The sequence below is a fragment of the Meles meles genome, chromosome 12 (genome assembly GCF_922984935.1).
Source record: "Meles meles chromosome 12, mMelMel3.1 paternal haplotype, whole genome shotgun sequence".
Classification (NCBI taxonomy): Eukaryota; Metazoa; Chordata; class Mammalia; order Carnivora; family Mustelidae; genus Meles; species Meles meles.
The window spans coordinates 79,517,858-79,537,391 of NC_060077.1; positions in this window are offsets into that span (position 1 = coordinate 79,517,858).

Below are 19,534 nucleotides of genomic sequence, written 5' to 3' on the forward strand. Positions count from 1 at the left end.
GCTCTTTCCTGGAGACTGGGTCGCTTTAAAATGACTGTGGCGTTAAGAACAGCAGCCGCTGGGGGGCACCTGGGTGGCTCAGAGGGTTAAGCCTCTGCCTTCGGCTCGGGTCATGATCTCAGGGTCCTGGGATCGAGCCCCGCATCAGGCTCTCTGCTCAGCGGGGAGCCTGCTTCCCTCTCTCTCTGCCTGTCTCTCTCTGCCTACTTATGATCTCTGTCTGTCAAATAAATAAAATCTTTAAAAAAAAAAAAAAAAAAGAACAGCAGCCGCTGGGCGCCTGGGTGGCTCAGTGGGTTAAAGCCTCTGCCTTTCGCTCAGGTTGTGATCCCGGGGTCCTGGGATTGAGCCCCACATCGGGCTCTCTGCTCGGCGGGGAGCCTGCTTCCCACCCACCCCCCACCGCCTGCCTCTCTGCCCACTTGTGATCTGTGTCTGTCAAATAAATAAATGAAAATCTTAAAGGGGAAAAAAAAAAAAAAGAACAGCAGCCGCTGACTGCTGCCGCCTCGGGAAACGATAAAGACCTGCTTTCTGGAAGGGAACGCGTTATTTACTTTCGGGTCCTATTTTTACACCCAACACATTGCCTTGCATGAAATAGATGCCTACACATGTCTTCGTAAGACAACCAAGTCTCCTTGACCTTCGATCTGTCATGATTTTATTTCTCAGGGATGGGGACAAACATTCGAAGGGTCCCAAGCTATAAAGTACCCAAAATCAGATTCTTTTTTTCCTTTTTACCTAAGTGGTATTTTAAAATCATTTGAGACGGTTTTTATTCCTAATGATTAAAGCATGGGTGTGTGTTCTGCTCATTAAGTTTTTTTTGCCAGTTGACAGAAGGTGGAGTATTTAACACTGAATTCTAAGAGCTGTACAATTCCCAGTTCAGTGATGCAGACCGTTGACCATGGAGTTGGAAATCAATTCAGGTTGCAGATGTTTCTCTGTTTAGTGATTCTTTTTTTTTTTAAATTTTTTTAAAATTAAATTTTTAAATTTAAAATTTAAAAAAATTTTAAAAAAATAAAAAAATTAAATTTAAAAATAAAATTTTTAAAATTAAAATTTTTTAAGTAATCTCTACACCTAATGTGGCGCTTGGACCTACAGCCCCAAGATCAAGAGTCCCAGGCTCCAGCGACTCAGCCAGCGCCGGTTTAGTCATTCCTAAATATTCAAATTACCTAAACCTCTAGGGTTGGGACGCCTCCCCACCTTTTTTCTTTTCTTTTTTTTTTAACATAGGAAAATCGTTAAGCCCGGGAGATGCGTTTGGAGCTGAGAGCTCTGATAGGGGCTCCTCTTGGTTTAGGATACAGGAGCTCTCATTTCATCTTAGGAAACAGCTTTGTGAGGCAGGATGATTTTATGATTTCACAGATGGGGAAACGGAAGTAGTCAACCACTGAACCCTTGTTTCTGGTGCTAAATTAGGTCCTCTTTTCAGTGGAAATTGCTACTTTCTTTAGGTGGTTCCAGGTTGGATCTTTCTCTCTCTCTCTCTCTCTCTCTTTTTTTTTTTTTTTTTGTATTGACCTTTCCATTTCTGCCTCAGTTTAAGAACCGCTGTGGAGGGGTGCCTGGGTGGCTCAGTGGGTTAAAGCCTCTGCCTTGGCTCAGGTCATGATCTCAGGGTCCTGGGATCGAGCCCCGCATCGGCCTCTCTTCTCAGCAGGGAGCCTGCTTCCTCCTCTCTCTTCGTCTACTTGTGATCTCTGTCTGTCAAATAAATTAATTAAAAAAAAAAGAACCGCTGTGGAGGTGCGTAGTGACAGTCTAATGCATTCATGACAGAAAATAATTTTGAAGGAAGACTCAGAGAGTTTCAAGGTCAGAGAAGATCTTCAAGGTCATTTGTTTAGGAACCATTTGATGCTGGAGCTCTTCTAACAGCCTGATGCAGTGTTCATCCAACAATTAGCACTTCCAAGGTTGGAAACATCTAGAACCTTTGAAAAGAGCCCTGTTCATCTTTGGGTAGGTTTGGCTCCTAGAAAGTTCTTTTTTATTGTTTTAAGACTTTCCCTTTGTAACCTGGGTCTAATGATCTACTTTCTCAAGGACCTACTCAGCCAGCATGCCTGAATCTTTTTTTTCTTTAGTCCAATAGACAATAATAGTAAGTGGCCACAACAGTAATTGTTTTTTAAGGGTCTACTATAGGCCACCGTGAAGTGCCCCGGGGTATGCATTATCTGGGTGTCCGGCGTATATATTACCATCTGCCCGGACTACACGGCGGGGGGGGGGGGGGCATTTAGAATATAAACATTGTAGCTAAGATCTTTTAAGTACTTATGATAGGCCAGATGTTCTAGTACTTTCAATGTATTTACTTAAATCTCAAAATAACTCCAAGAGGTTGAGGCCATTGTTCTCCTAATTTTCCAGATGAAGTCGGGGAGGCAGAGAGACTGCCATAGGTCCCACAGTTAGTGTCAACTTTGTTCTTAGCTACGACATAAATTGCCTCTCAAAAAAGCACGGGGGGATGAAAAGGCACCGTGCCTGCCTTCATGGGGCTTCCAGGCTGCAGGAGAGGGAGACACAGAAGTGGACAGTCTTCGGAGTGAGGAGGTAATGAGTCTGTAAAGGCAATGAGGGAGCACAGAGAACAGGCACCTCTCCCCACCTACGGTGAAGCCCAGGAGGACTTCCTGGAAGAGCGAACACCTCCTTCAGAGCAGGAAGGTAATGCCCAGAAGGGGTAGGCTCGGCGAAGGGCACCAGGGACAGGGAGGCCAGCATGAGCAAAGGAACAGAAGTGGGAGACCGTGGAGTTTATGCACTAGAGGGTGTTCTGGTCCGAGTGTTTGTGTTGCCCCCCCAAACCCATATGTTGAAATCCTAAGCCCCAAAGATGATGGTATTTGGCAGGGGGGCCTCTAAGCATGGAGGCTCCGAGGGTGGAGACTTTGTAATGGGATTTGTGTCTTTATCAAAGAGACACCAGAAAGGCCCCTTGTTGCCTCTACCCTGTGAGGGCACAGGGAAAAGGCTCTAGACACGACCCTGGAAGAGGGTCTTCACCAGAATGTGACCATGTTGGAGCCTTGATCTTGGACTTCCCAGCCTGGAGAACCATGAGAAATGAATTTTTGTTCAAAACATACAGTCTGGGGTGTTTTGTTACAGCGGTCCCAACAGACTCAGACCGAGGGGGGGAGGCTGGGATGCTGGAGGTTGCTGTAAATCTGGTGAGCAGGAAGTACAACTGAGTCACGGCCACCCACACGTGTGGATGTGCGCCGGCTGTGTAAATAAGGTTCACATCACATTTTCAATGTAGTTCGGGAGGTTCCTATTTAAAGAAAGCCTCTCTGGAAGGAGAACATTTACACCAAGAGGAATCCAGAACTACACATTTGATGTTTTCTTAAAGTAGATGAACACCGTTACCATGGTCTTTTGTCAGCCTCATTTCCATCGCAGGATGTGTGTTTAAGCCCCCACGTGAGGCGCCATGGGGGAAAGAGCCGTCTCTTTCCGTGGGGGAGTTCATGACTCCCACACCTCCATCACGTTCAAGTCCGGAGGACACAGTCACGGATGCGGAAGATACAGATGATCCCGAAGAAGCCCTTCTCTGCTTATGGTTTATCTGAACGTGTCAGATTCTTAATCATTCCTGGAAAATACCCAGTATTGCACTTAACATCCTCCGTGTATCTTTTAAACCCAGAGATAGACACGAGACATCCAGCTCGGGACAATCCAGCCCACCCGAGTTAGGCGGCAGCATTAATCTGCGGAGCTAAAGGAAGCCAGGTGGCCAGCGGCCCCCACATCCGCAGCGGGAGTTTAGTGAACAATAACAAGTTGTGTATAAATCGGTTTCCATGGTTTGTTCATCTCAGCAGCTTTGCAGGTGGCTGAGGACACATAGCTTATCTCTGCATGTTAAGGAGTGAGCCCTGCCACCTTGCCCCCCAGCATATTAGAGACGAGGGTTTCATAAATATAAGGCTTTTTGTCTTAGAGGGGAGTTTTACCCTGACAGGTTAAGGGACAATGATGGTCCTGACTTTATTATTTTGTCTGCTGTCTTTTCTGTTTCAATTACCTTTTGTGTTTCCCACAGGAAACATTTCTCTCAAATGCATGCGAGACACTGATGAATTCCTTTCCGATTTGAATTCAGTGGAGCCCAAAGAATACGCTTTAAGAAGTAAGTAGGTTTTTCTGTCCTATTGGGTAGGCGAACGCAGGGAAATTGGAAGTTTGTGCCGGGAGAATTCTAGAAAAACTCTTGATAATTAAAAACAGAACCAAAGAGGGAAGGCAAGATGAACCTCAGTTTATAAATTGCTCCAGGAATCAAGGAGGGAGGAGGAATTTTTATTGCACAAGGGCAAGGGAGGAAGTGGTATTTAATTCTAGCCAGAAGGAATTTCATGAGGACTGACCTCTTAGCAATGAGAACTGTTTATAAATTGTAAGACGCTGTTTACTAGGATCAAGTTGGTAGCATTTTACTGTCATATGAGATAACTTACTGATTTCTTTTTCTAGATGTTTAGTCTGCTTTAGATAATGATAGGGACCAAGTTTTACCCATTACGTATTTGACAATAAATTCCGAGAAGTGTGTTGGTGAAGGCACTGGCCCACACTGGAAGAAGTTTGACTCTAGCCAAAGCCCTTTCCATGTCATAGGCCACCATAACTTATTTTTTTGTTAGTTTCCCCGAATTATTCTCATAACTAAAGGAACACGTACCTTCCCGCCAAAAAGGGGCAGGAAATCAGATTCTTTTTCAGAGGGTTAACCTCTCCTGGAAAATGATTCATTGTGGATGCTGAAGGAAACCACTAACAAGAAGCAACGTAAAAACCCAACTCTTTCCAAAGCCAGAGAAACCATCATAACAATTTCCATTTGCTTTTGAACACATGACGAATTTATTCTGAGTTGGAAAAGAGTAGCAAATACACATCAGGGAGATGAAAATTTGCTCTAGTATGGGGGAATTCAAAATCGCCTATGATCGGAAGCAATTGCCATTCGGCACTGGATTGTGTGTCCTGACGTTTAATGCAACACTGGAAAACGTATAAATCCAACTAATTCAATGGCCGTCTTCCAATCCCGTTTTAGAACTGATGATGTTTTGTTAGAACACTTGCCGAAACCAAGCGGGGAACATTCTGACAAACCCGGGCCAAACACACTGGCCAAGAAAACCACAGGGTACAGGGACTGGCTGAGACTGCCGGTGATGAGGTGGTGGGGCATGATGTCATTGTTAGTCACACAGCAGTGTTGACGCTCCATTCCCCTTACAAGTCACTCTGGTCATGTTCCAAAATATTCCGTCTGTAGTGGCTTGGAAATGGAAAATCTTTTTTTTTTTTTTCCAGTGAAAAAAATTTCCCAAAGGTGAATGGTCCAAGAAAGAATCAAATGATTTCTATAAATGGGACACATGACTATTGGTTAATTTGATAGATGAATACGAGGTGTCGTTCTTGTGATCGATTTCTTTCTTACGCACCAGAAGACACTCGATGCTGTTGCTTTGATGTTTTGCCTGAGAATCTTGAGCACAGAGTGTGGTTCTGACCGTCCATCTCAGTCTGGTTTTCCTGATGGTATGTGGATGGAGAAATGAGGAGTTGATATTTAGAGAACACTTTTCTGTGGAGGATGACTCCCAGCCTGCGCGAGGGTCATCCTACTGAGTTCCAACAGCCCCACGCTGAGCAGGGAGTTTCCTCTATTATGAGGAAAGAGAGCCACAGCGATGGAAAGGACCTTGCCCCAAATGAGTGGGAGGTAGAATCTGAGCCCAGGTTATTGGATTCCCAAGCTTGCACTTACAACCACTGCCTAAAATAAGCAACGAGACAAATAAGAAAAAAACACGGCAAAAAGGAATAAAAAGGAAGCACACGGGCCATCGTGGGGGGGCACTATGCAGAAAGAACAACAAAGAAAGTGGTAGAAGGACACATGTGGGGTATAAAGGGCTCAGCCGTGAAATCAAGCTGCTGGGGTTGCTCAGGGAGACAGGTGTACGTCAGACAGACAGCGGAAAGAGACGCATGAGACCGATGATCTCCAAATCGGGCTGGTCCGGCTCGGGGTATGACTGGGGTCATGAAATGATGAGTCACGGTTCACTTTTTAAGCTGGGCGATAGGAACATAGGTGTTTCTTATTTTCTTCTTTATGCCTTTTTAACATATCGAATGTCATGCAATCATGTGTTAAAGCTCCCTTCCCACCCCCAAGCCCAGAGAGGATGGAGGCAGGACCTCGGATAATGGGTGGGGATCTGAGAAATCCAGTGGGGAGAGAGGCTTGGGGGGGCTCTGGCAGGGAGGCTTGGTCTTGCAGGAGGGAGTTGGAGTTGTGACTGTTCAGAGCAGGGGAGAGACTGACCTTAGAGTCAGCTGTGGGGAGGTGGGGTGGGGAGGGCTACGTTAATGACTGTGGACATGAACGTGGCTGGAGGGACAAGTTCGGTTCCCGGACTCCAAACCTGAGTTCCGTCTCTCGCTTTCCACCATCCTTTTCCAGCTGCTTTCCAACACGTGTCCTTCATCTTAAAGGGAGCAAATCCATCAAACACTATCTGTGTGTTTTGATTTTGGGGTCACTGAATTATATATCCTGACATTTAATGCAACGTTGAAAAAACATATAAATCCAACTAATTCAATGACCATCTTCAAATCCCATTTTAGAACTGATGATGTTTTCTTAGGAACATCTTGGGTCACCTTCTGATCTGATACCCCTTCTGTTGCTAAAGTCCTCAGGCCAGCATTCTGGCACCTTTCCTTCTCCTTTTTTTTTTTTTTGTTTGTTTCTTATTTTGTTTCTAAACTCCATAATCCACAGCAATCTACATTCAGTCTCCTATGACAGCAATCTACATTCAGTCTCCTATGACATACAACCTCGCCCCCTAAAAGACCTCTGGCTTCCTCCCTCCTGGCTAATCATTTCCCCTCTTCCAGGGCCTTTCTCCTTGAGCACAATGGTGTTACCTGCCTTCCTCCTTATATGCACCCATTCCTAACTCAGAGGCAGTCCCCTGTCTGGGATGTCCTGCCTCCACTGCGATCACTCCTCTCTCTCTTCTCAGTTCTCCCTCTACCCGAACCCCTGCACCTACCCAATTGTTTCTTTCCTCATTGTGCTTTTCTGGTAAATGAGGCGTGTTTTAGAGACAGGCTGCTGACCCACAGACCTGTGCTAGGCTGGCCATCCGGCCGCCTGCGTCCGCCCAGAACCAGTTGTGTGCCTGGCCTCACCCAAGCGATGTTACTTTGCTAAACGACTTACCCCACCTGTGAAATGGGTAGGCTGTGTTTCTCAGATTCTGACAATCTGCAGCAGCTTTAAAGATATCTTGATTCCTTTGCCCGGGGGTCCACTCCAGCCGGTCTGCACAGGCTCTCAAGATCCATCTGTTAAATTTTCAAGCTGGTTGTCAAAGGCAGTTACTTTTAAGAGTTGAATCACTGAAGTTGACAAATTACTGTAAGAACAGAAGTAATGACTACTCAAAATTCATCACTTCCTTGTTGTTTTACTACACGTTACTCCTACTGGTACTCTTGAAGTTACTCGTGTCGACTGTGCCCGTATGGTGGGAAGGGTGGAAACGCGCTGCTGGGCACGTGGTCTGCCAGCCTCACGTTCACGGCCATCAGGCTGGGGGCTGGAAGTCAGCCGTGGCTGAAGCGTATTCACCATGGAAGTTGGCCATCACCCCAGGTCGGGGCTTGATTTCGTGTTTTTGTTGGCTGTCTGGACATCTAAGAAATCGGCGGAGAAAATGTTACAAGTGCAAATTCAACTTGAAGTGTCATCGGTCCATGGCCATTACATCGTAAGTAGCGCTTGCAGTCTGTCCTCCGACTTGGCAAAAACGTTGCTCACGTCACTGACAGTTGAGTGAAGTTCTGACGTACATCCTTCTGGTTTCCCATCCGTCTTACTCATTAACATGGGACGAAAATATCACCCTATGATCACGCTGGGACTACACTCATCGGTCAATGGAAACAAGGGGTTGGCTATAGATACGTGAGTTTACAAACATCAGTGGAAGCCTTCTCGGAGACTCAGTTGGCTATGTGTGGACTTGATAATAAGGAGTATTGTCGATTTCATAACTATTTGTAATTTGCATGTATTATGGGCTTAGTTGTGTTCTCCCAAAATTCACATGTTGAAGTTCTAACCCTAGTACTTTATTTTAGAATGGGACTCTATTTGGGGGTAGGTCTTTAAGGAGATCTTAAATGAGGTAGGATGAGGTGATGAGAGTGGGTCTTAATTTCCTCTGACTGGTGCCCTTATGGGAAGAGGACATGAGGACACAGGCACACTCACAGAAGGACCAAAGGAAGACACAGGGAGATGATACCCAACTACAAGTCAAGGAGAGAGGACACGGAAGAAACCTACCCTGTTGACACCTGGCTCTTGGACTTCTGAGTCCAGGACTATGAGGAAATCCATTTCCTTTGTTTAAGCCACCTCGTCTGTGGTGTTTCCTCATGGCGGCCGGAGCACGTTAATACAGCGTGCTACCCATCGTTTACATCTGTATAACTTATAGTAATCTCTCTATATTGTAAAGCTACACGGTCTTGTTTGGGGCAGACATTTACCACCACTGCCACGGCCCCTCCCCCAACTGCTAGCTGAGCCTCTAGGAGCTGGACCTGAGAATCTGAATTTCGAGGAAGCTTCTTGTATGAATTTTGATAATTGTGATGGTTGGTTGAAAATAGGGCCATTTACTGGTGATTGCTGGTAAAAACGTAAGTCAGACAAGTTACCAAAGCAGACACAAACTCAACCCCCTTGTGTTAGTCTGTTAGGCCTCCTATAACAAAGTACACATACTGAGGGACTTAAACAAGAGGAAATTAATTTTCTCACAGTTTAGGAGGCTGGAAGTTCAAAATCAAGGTGCCAGAAAGGTTGTTTCCTCTGAGACTTCTGTCCTTGGCTTGCAGATGGCGGACGACACCTTCTCCTCGGTGTCACTTTGTGCGAATATCCCTTCTGATAAGGGATATCAGAAGGGATAAGCCCCACCCTAACAGCCTTGTTTTCGCTTAATCACCTCTTTTATTATTTTTATTATTATTATTTTGGGGGAGAGAGAGAAGTGGGAGGGGCAGAGGGACTCCGAGAGAGAGAATCTTCTTTTTTTTTTTTTTTAAAGATTTTATTTATTTATTTGTCATAGAGAGAGAGACTGAGCACACAAGCAGGGGGAGCAGCAGAGGCAGAGGGAGAAGCAGCCTCGCCGCTGAGCAGGGAGCCCGATGCGGGGCTCGATCCCAGGACCCCGAGATCATGACCTGAGCTGAAGGCAGACGCTTAACCGACTGAGCCACCAGGTGTCCCCGAGAGAGAGAATCTTAAGCAGACTTCACACTCGGTGTGGAGCCTGACATGGGGCTCAATCTCACGACCTGAGATCATGATCTGAACCAAAATCAAGAGTCTGGTGCTTAACTGACTGAGCAACTGGCATGTCCCTAACCACCTTTTTTAAAAAAGACTCTAAGTCCAAGGATAGTCACAGGCTGAGATACTCAAGGTTAGGGTAGCAGATGAACATTGGGGGAAATATTCAGTTCAGCTTGTAACACCCCGTAAAGCCCATTTTGGACTTCTAAACTCCAGAACCGTAAGATAATACACATATGTTGTTTTCAGCCACAAAGTTCTGGTAATCTGTTCCAGCAGCCATAGGAAACTCCTTCAAACCTGCAGGAAGCTCACTTCTATTTGTCTAGCCACACAGCTCAGTGACCGCATTGCTGTCCTTTCGCTCCATCACCACTTTCCCTTCTGTGCCCCCACATCTCCTTGTTTTTCTTGCTGTGTGTTAAATATTGGACCATACTGTGGAACGGTGAATTTATAGAATTTAGGGACTATGTCCTAGATCTAGAATTTAGTGAATAAATCCTTATTCATGTATACCTAATGATGCAGAAGGACTCTATAGATCCATCTGTCCCAACGGCTGGGGTGCAAGTTAGGAGCGAGGCAGGAACAGAATCTCTCTCAGAGTCTCCAAAAGGGGCCACCCCCACAGACTCCGCGATTTCCAACGTCTGATCTTCAGCTCTGTGGCACAACACACGTCTGTTGTTATAAGTCACCCAGTGTGTGGAAGTTAGGACAGCACTGGGAAACGAATTCAGAAACCTATGGCTACCCAACACACCCTCCAGATTAAAAAAGTATGCATCTATTCCTGAGATGAAAAGCAAAACAAACAAAGTAAGTGGTCTCTGGTAGATCCCGGAACTAGTTTTCTTTGCGACGTACCAGCCCGCCCATGACCATTGCATAAGATCGACCCGGACCATTTATAACACCATCTTCAGCAGAGGCCTTTCAGGGGACGCTATTTATATGGAATTAAAACTGTGCTCAGCAGAGCGAGCCCCCCCAACCCTGGTTCACATGATGTCCTCGTGCTCCTGCACTTAATTCCTCAGGGACGAATTGGGGGGGCTCTGGTTCCCAAGCAGCCTACAGGGCTTTTCATTTCCTGTTTTCACTAATCTCATAACATCCTTGAAATCTTCCCCCAAGCAGCTATTTGTGCTTTAAAAAAAATTTAACCCCTCAAGTCCCTCCTCCCTGGTCCCCATGTCAAGTTTCTCAGCCCACCCTGATGGCCGGACTGCTGAGCTTCCTGCTCTGATAAGTTACTCCCTCTGGCTTCCTCTTTAATCTCTCAGAATGATTATTTCCCATCTTCTCCCTGTGTCTCATCTTCTTTTCTAGAAGGCAAGGCCCCAGTTTTATACCCTGTTGTAGGGGGCGAGCTGCAGGCAGGTTCTCTCCGCGCAGGCTAGCGGTCAGCTGGGCCTTTGTTGTCTTGTTATCATTGGAGGACGGACCATCAACTTGATCTGGATTCTCAGACGTTGCCTCTGTTCATGCCTGGCCATCAGTCTGGAGAGTATTTTCCTCCCCCCGTGCTGGAGCTAGGCACAGAAAAATTGCTGAAACAAATAAAATCTTCTAATAGAGAAAGGGTAACAGAGTGGCATCCACTGAAATGTCTGGCCTGGCTGGATTTCAGACACATCCAGGCTGTGATAGGCTGAAACATGGCCCCCCAAATGACACTGACATTCTCATTCCTGAGACCTGTGAACTTAACCTCTTATGGTGGGAGATTAGACACACAGAGGGGAACGTGATGTGACCATAGAGGCAGATAGCCGAGTGATGGGGCCACAAGCCAAGGGATGCCAGCAGCCGTTAGCAGGTGGAAGGGGTAAGGAACGGGTTCTCTCCTGGAGCCTCCAGAAGGTGTGTGGTCTTGCTGACATCTTGATTTCTGCCCAGTGATACTGATTTTGGACTTCTGGCCTCCAAAATTGTGAGAGAACAAATATCTGTGGCTTTAAGCCACCGAGTATGGAGGAATTTGTTATAGCAGTAACAGGAAATGAACACACCTGCTATTCTTGGTCTCCAAGTCCAAGATTAATAGTTGACCAGACAAGGTGGAGTACCAGAAGGTGTTTGTAAAAAGCTGCTTTAGGAACTTCCAATATCAGATTGATAGTGCACGCAGATCTCTGACTCACAAACAAGGAGATCTCCGGCAACAGACGGCTGGCATTTTATGTGTACGCCCTGTAGCATCAGCTATAGCACAAGGACTATTCAATCCTCATTTATAAAATTCTCCAGTGTGGGCACCTGAGTGGCTCAGTGGGTTAAAGCCTCTGGCTTCAGCTCAGGTCATGATCTCAGGGTCCTGGGATTGAGCCCCGCATCGGGCTGTCTGCTCAGCAGGGAGCCTGTTTCCTCCTCTCTCTTTGCCTGCCTCTCTGCCTACTTGAAATCTCTGTCTGTCAAATAAATAAATAAAATCTTTTAAAAAAATTCTCCAGTGTAACACAGGGATCTGGTAGGTGCTTCATAAATATTTGCTGATGATGCTGTAGATGATCGTTGCTTTCAGGATTTATTTGTGGCTTAGCATTCTAGGAGCTCCTGCTGTCTTCAGCTTCATGGTATCAGGGCATCGGTATTTTAAAATATAAGACCACTGGTCAGGGTCTGTCTTTCCTCCTTTCAAACCCAGAAATTAATTAGCTCCACAGTTTAATATCTGCCTGTTTTCCCCATCATGTGAGAAAGCCTATCTGTCTGCCAATTAGCCCAGTGGAACTGAAATGAGTTTTCATTTTTGGAAACAAAAACTTGAAACAACGGCCATGTGATCTGAAGTAGCAGGTGGGATTCGTCCTTCGTTTCTTCTATGCCTCCCTCCCAAGACAATCATGATGTATTCTTATTTGCACGGCGCCTGTGGCCCAGCATCTCGGGCTCCTGAGAGAAACCAATTAAGCAGGAGGCAAGGAAAGGGCAACGTGTCCATTTGAGATCATAATCAGAAAGGAAGCAAATGCAATTGAAATTTACATGCATTCAAAATAACCTCAGCCAGCAAACCATAAATCCAGTTTAGAAAGCAGAACACCAACTGGAAAAAAAAAAGTGGAATTTGATCTTCTCAAGCGAATAATTGGGTATCTCTCTGTATTAGTCCTTTAGCGTTTTATCTAAGGCTGAAGTCAGGCTCAGTATTGACATCACTCTTGTTTTTATCTCCTTGGACTCTTATAGTTCCAGATCCTTAAACTAGAGGCTATCGTGTTTGGGATACTCAGTGACAGAGAAAGGAATCAGGAATCATGTAGCTTATCTCTAATAAATACATCCAGTTTTTTTAAGTTGTTGCTGGGTTTCTTGACACATGGAGGACCTCAAAATACATTCACGGAGCTGGATTTGGGGCATTTCAGTTTAACTTTTTCAAGGTTTAACTCAATCCAACATATGTTTTCTGAGCTCCTCCTCTGAGATGTCCATTAATGGAAACAGGACCCATTCCTCACGTGGGAGACGGACAGGTGAACCATTACAAACTCCTTTTATTTAGTGTGATAGACCAAGGCAGAGTCTAGATTGCTTCCTAGGGGAGACCATCCTTCTGCCGAGACCCAAAGGATGATTCAACATTTGCCAGGCAGACAGGAAGGAAGGACATTCCAGGCAGAAAAACAGACAAGCGCAGGCATGGTGTGTTCTGTAGCACGGAGCAGAGGAAACGGGTGCGGGCGTGGGAGGACAAGCCTGGAGAGGCAGGTCCGGTCATGAAGGACCTCTTAATACACCCTCAGGAGTCTGGAATTAATGCTAAACATCAGAGCGATCGAGCCTGGTTGGACAGAGCTTCACCTGGGAAATTTTCAAAACACCAATCAATGCCCAAGCCACACCCCGACCTCATTCTTTGTGAGGGTGACCTGGGTCTTAGCGTTGTTTAAAGATGCCACAGGGGATTCTCATGTCTGCCCAGGCTTGAGAATCACAGCTCTAGATAAGAGGTCTGCAGTCTTCAAGGACCAGAGAGCAAATACTTCGGTTTTGGGGGCCGCACAGCCTCTGTTGCAACCAACGAACCCTGCCTGTTTCCAGAACGCAGCGTTAACAACATGTGAACAAAGGACGTGCTGTTTTCCTATAAGATTTAACTCACGAACACAGGACCGCAGTGTGCCAACTTCTACTTGAGATGACGAAAAACCACTGAAGAAGCTTTTTGTAAATATATATTGATTTTAAAAATTTTTAATATTTTATTGTTTATGTATTATATTTACTAAATAATATATGAATCTATCCTCACTGTAAAAGAATCAAAACAATCCAGACCAAGTTTAAGTAGGTTTTTTTTTGTTCCCTCAATTCTCAGTCCCCTTCTCAGATAACAGCTGCTGTCACTGGGTGTATATCCTTCTAGAACTTTCCAGAACATTCTCCTTGCATGTTTATCTACTAGAAAGATATTTTGTTTTATAAATTGAAAAATATACTTATTGTTCTTTTTTAAAAAAGATTTCATGATTTATTTGAGAGGAGAGAGACTATTCGAGCAGAGGGTGGGGCAGAGGGAAACAGAGAGAGACTCTCAAGCAGATTCCCTGCGGAGCACAGAGCCTGACATGGGACTCGATCTTGTGACCCTGAGATCATGACCCGAGCTGAAATCAGGAGTGGGCCACTTAACCAACTGAGCCACCCAGGCGCCCCTATATTTATTGTTCTTGAACTTCTTTTTTTTTTCCACAGAATAGTGTGTCTTGGAGCCTTTCCCACAGCAACAAATATAGGGCTATCTCATTTTCATTGCCGCAGAGCATTATAAAATATGAACGTACCACAGTTCATTTAACCTTTTCCTGACAGGGGTTGAACTCTCTGAGATTTCTGACATTAAGCAGTTTTCGTCCCTTCAAATGGAATTTTCATGTGGTTCCACCTAATAGCGTGTGTCTGCTTTTTGGCCTTTAGAGGCGTTGCTGCCGCGACCATCGTGCCACTGCGGCTCGTGTGAGTTTCCTGGGGCAGATTCTGAGATGCTGACTGGCTGGCTCACTGGGGATGTCAGTTGGGAAGGAGTCTTCAGTTAGACCACAGACACCAACTCTGGCGAGCTTTGGCTAAAGGGCAGCTTGGTGGCGGACTGAGGGGCGGCTGGCAGGATGGAGAGGAAGGCCAGTGAGCTGCTGAGCTCAGCACGGGCCTGTGTACCAGTCAGGCCCATTCCACCGCCTCCCGGCCGACCACTGGTACGACAACGAAGCCCAGGCTTTGCTTTGGGCCTTGACTTCCTCCACACTAGCGCTGGGAGAGGTTGGACCTCATGTCACAGGGAGTGGGAACGTAGAGTGACAGCAGCATCTACAGACCCTGCCAGTGTCTTCGATGACAGGAAATAGCACCCTGACTTCCTGTCGGGACTGTACGCAGTTGGGGAGCGGTGATGCTCCAGCATCTAGTTTCTGTTCGCAGGGAGGCTGACTTCTAGGAGGCCACAGTGAGAGAACTATTTCTTTATATTCTTACTAACACTGAATTCCACCAACTTTATAGTTCTTTAGCCATCAGAGGGGTAGAAAAGAATGGTGTCTAATTGTGGTTTGCTGGGGAGACTGAACTCCTTTCTTATATTTATTGGTTCCTGGGATTTCCTTCTCCAAGGGTTGCCTGTTCATGTCCTTTGCAGATTTTAAATCAGCTTCTTTGACTTTTAAAAAATTGCTGATTTGTAAGGGTTCTTTTTATAATCTGAATACAGTGCTTTATCCAAGTTTTTGAGAGCGGTGAATATGTCCTCTTCTCTGAGAGTTACGTTTGACTTTGTTCATCGTGCCTGGGAAGAATTGTAGGAATGGAGGGATGTGGTCAGTCTTGTAATTCGGACAGTTTAGCTTCAAAGAGGGTTGTTGGCTACGATGACCAAGTGGATGCCGGCTCCAAGGTTCTGTGCATGGTGGGAAATGGAGAGTCATACCCAGGGGAGGGAAAAGGGGAGGCTCAGTTATCGTCATTACAGCAACAACCCAGAATACTTAGAATCCCTTCAAAGAGGCCAGTGATCACAGGCACCGGCTGGCTGAGCCCCAGTGGCCCGAGCCGCAGAACCGACCAGAAGAGTCAGGAGCGCAGGGCGAAAGTCAGGTTACCCCCGCTTGCTCACCAAGCACTTCATCCAGTTCTGCCTGGGAGGTTTTCAGGTCATATATCCATATACGGATTTTTTAAAGGCACACATGTGAGCGGAAGACAGTTCCTTCCGTCTGATTTTTAGGTTAACGCTCAGAAATCCAATTCTTAGTAAAGACAAACACAGAAATGCAGGAAGAGATGCTGAGCTGTACGTGGAGATTTTCTCCCCCCTCGTGCTGAGGAATATCATTATCTTCTGTTACAGATAAGAACTTCCATACCAAGCTGACAAATTTTAAAAAGGGTATTTTTGTGTATTTTAGAGGGCAAGAGGTATGGGTTCGGGTCAAGATGGATTTGAGCACACTGCTCTGATCCTTCCTGGCTAGTTTATTTATTTATTTATTTATTTTAAAGACTTTATTGATTTATTTGAGAGACAGAGATCACAAGCAGGCAGAGAGGCAGGCAGAGAGAGAGAGATGGGGGAGCAGGCTCCCTGCCGAGCAGAGAGCCCGATGTGGGGCTCGATCCCAGGACCCTGGGATCATGACCTGAGCCGAAGGCAGAGGCTTTCACCCACTGAGCCACCCAGGCGCCCCCTTACTGGCTAGTTTAAGCACCCAGCTCTGGTTCTTGTGAGCAATTAAGCAGCAGCAGATTTATGTTGCTGTTTACATTATTTACCAACTTTTGCCTCCATTTATGAATCTGTAAAAGGGAGAGTGAAATGATTACTCATAATCTCATAGGATCGTGTGAGGAGTAAAGGAGAGAATGGACCAAAGGTATTCAAAACAGTGCCTGGCTCATAATAGGCGCCATATGTTGGTTGTTGTTGGCATAACGTGAGTGTCTGGCTCTGGCGGCATAGATCAAACCAAGTAATTTTCAGGGAAAGTGATCAACTAAGCCGTATATATTAATCAAACTTCCAAGAAAATCCAACTGTATCATAAGTCCTATATTCTTGGCCTTAAGGACACTGACTTGAAAAAAATATGTGTTCTACACGAAGCTGAATTATTGGAACAGATGGTCATCAAATACTGGAATCCATGAAAACACAGACTCAGAAGGGCCCCGTGTCTTTCATGTTCCTCCTAATGGTTGCGTCGGACATAATTACAGTGTAATATAAAAAGAATTGCCATTGGTGCAATGTGGGTGGCTAGCTCTATGTCAGTTTAACGCATGTGTACATTGTGTAACCCACACCACAATCAGGGCACAGAGCTGCCTCTCACCACAAAGATCTCCTTCGTGTTGCCGACGTGCATAACCCCTCCCTCTACTATTGCCAACTCCCGGCAACCAGTGTTAATCACGGTTGTGAAGTGTGAAAGCTGCCCAATGCACTTTATGAATTTGATTATAATTTTTATTCCAAAGCTAGAAAAGGGGGAAAAGTGATATAAGAATTGAGGAAGAAATAAGGTTGCAATCCTAGTAAGAATGTTTAGCAAATGTGCCATATTCCGGAGGCTGTTACAGAAATCGAGAGCATTTTTCCATGCCAGCAAGAATCAATCAGAAAATATAATTGAAAATAAAACATCAAGGAAAACAGCCACCTGTATGCTATCTAAGAATTGTTCATACAATTTGTTTTAAGATTACCAAGGAAAAATATAAAATTTCACGTAAGGACACAAAAAAAGACTGGAGTAAATTGCATGACAGTCAGTGATGGCTTAATACAAAAATGATGTCAACTTATCCTCATATAATCCATAAATTTGAAGAAATTTCAATCAATATCCTTAGTTGGATGCTTCCAGGAACTCAATAAAGTTTTTCTGAAATTTTCTGAAAACAAATTTTCTGGAATTTATATGAATCCTTAATGGTCTACAATTAACTACCTCAACTTGGAAAAGAAGACTGAAGGCAGGGCCACCTGGGTGTTTCAGTCAGTTAAGCGTCTGCCTTTGGCTCGGGTCATGATCCCAGAGTCCCAGGATCTAGCCCGGCTTTGGGTTTTCCCTGCTCGTGCTCTCTCTCACTCTGTGTGCTCTCTCCCTTTCTGTCAAATGAATAAATAAAATCTTTAAAAAAAAAAAGAAGAAGAAGAAGAAGAAGACTAAAGGCAGACATGCAATATACTATAAATCCACAATAATAAAAACCATATGGTTCTGGTGTTAGAGCCAGGACCGGCTTCACAGGCCGTGTGGCCTTTGTGGTCACACAGGTCCCACACTTCAAAGGGTCCCACATTTGCTTTAAGTGTGATTTGCTGTCACCATCTTGACATTCTTAATAATTTTGAAACAAGAGGCCCTGCATTTTCATTTTGCATTAGCCCTGCCAATTATGCAGCCCGTCTTGAGCAGAACAAAAGTTGTTGAAAGCCTGGAACAGAAAAATGCAGGCTCAGAAGAATGAATTTCTGTCCAGCAAAGGACGCCATGGGTAAGGAACCCACAGATAACCGACTGAGTCTGTGTTTTGAGTCTAAGTGTTTTCAGTGACTCAGGTAGATAAGGACCCGTATTTAGACTGACAAGGAGCTCTTCTGCCTCAAGGAGCAAATCCAAAAACAAAACAAACAAAACACAAAACAACCCCCCCCCCCAAAGAGCAAATCCATCAAAAATGGGCAAAGGAGGGGCGCCTGGGTGGCTCACTGGGTTAAAGCCTCTGCCTTCAGCTCAGGTCATGATCTCAGGGTACTGGGATCGAGCCCCGCATTGGGCTCTCTGCTCAGCGGGGAGCCTGCTTCCCCCTCTCTCTCTGCCTGCCTCTCTGCCTAGTTGTGATTTCTCTCTGTCAAATAAATAATAAAAAATTTTAAAAATGGGTAAAAGATACACATGGTACTTCAGAGAAGAGGAAACGTCAATGGCTGGCTGACAATAATATCCTGAGTTCTTTGTAATTAAAGAAATGAAAGTTAGTTACGCTGAAAAAATAAATAAAATGGAAAAAAAAATGTGCAGAAGACATGAACAGACATTTCTCCAAAGAAGACATACAGATGGCCACTAGACACATGAAAAGATGCTCAACATCACTGATCATCAGGGAAATGCAAATCAAAACTACAATGAGATATCACTTCACACCTGTCAGAATGGCTAAAATCAACAACACAGGAAACAACAGGTGTTGGCAAGGCTGTGGAGAAAGGGGAACCTTCTAACACTGTTGGTGGGAATGCAAACTGGTGCAGCCACTCTGGAAAAATGTATGGAGGTTCCCACCTGGAACCTAGTTAGAAAGATAATATTGATATATTTTTAAAAAATGGATGATATACTCTTTAGTTATGGAAGCAGTTTACAAAGAAAAAAATCTGTGTATTTTTACACATATATTAGAAATGGTTAAAAAAAAAAGAAATGAAAGTTAAAACAACTGGATAGATTTCATATTTATTTTTTAAAGATTTTATTTATGTATTAGAGAGAGAAAAAGCACGCAGAAGCACAAGTGGGGATGGGGTGGAGGGGCGGGGAGCAGAGGAGAAGCAGACTCCCAGCAGAGCAGGCAGCCTTCCTTTCATGGGGCCCGATCCCAGGACCCTGAGATCATGACCTGAGCTGAAATCGACCCTTAACTGATGGGGCCACCCAAGTGCCCCTGGACAGCATTTTAACTCTTTAACTTTTTTTTTTCCCCTCCTCAATAAGCTCTACACTCAACCTGGGTCTTGAACTCACGTCCCTGAGGTCAGGAGTTGTATGCTCTGTTAACTGAGACAACTACGCTCCCCTGGAGAGCATTTCATACCCTTTCCTTGTCAAAAATGGCAAAGTTGGATCACGCCAGGAAGAACTAGGGCTGAGCATCTCTGGGGAGGGTACATCGAGGGAGTCACTCTGGAGCACAGTCTGGTGGGACTGACCAGTGTTTGTCTACTCTATGACGCCGCAGTCCCACTGACGGTCGTGTATATGGTGCGTATATCTGAGCTAAAGCCTCACGTAGGTCCGAATGGGGACACCCAGGGGGTTCCTGTGGGTTGGAGGCCATCTCTGTGTCTACCAC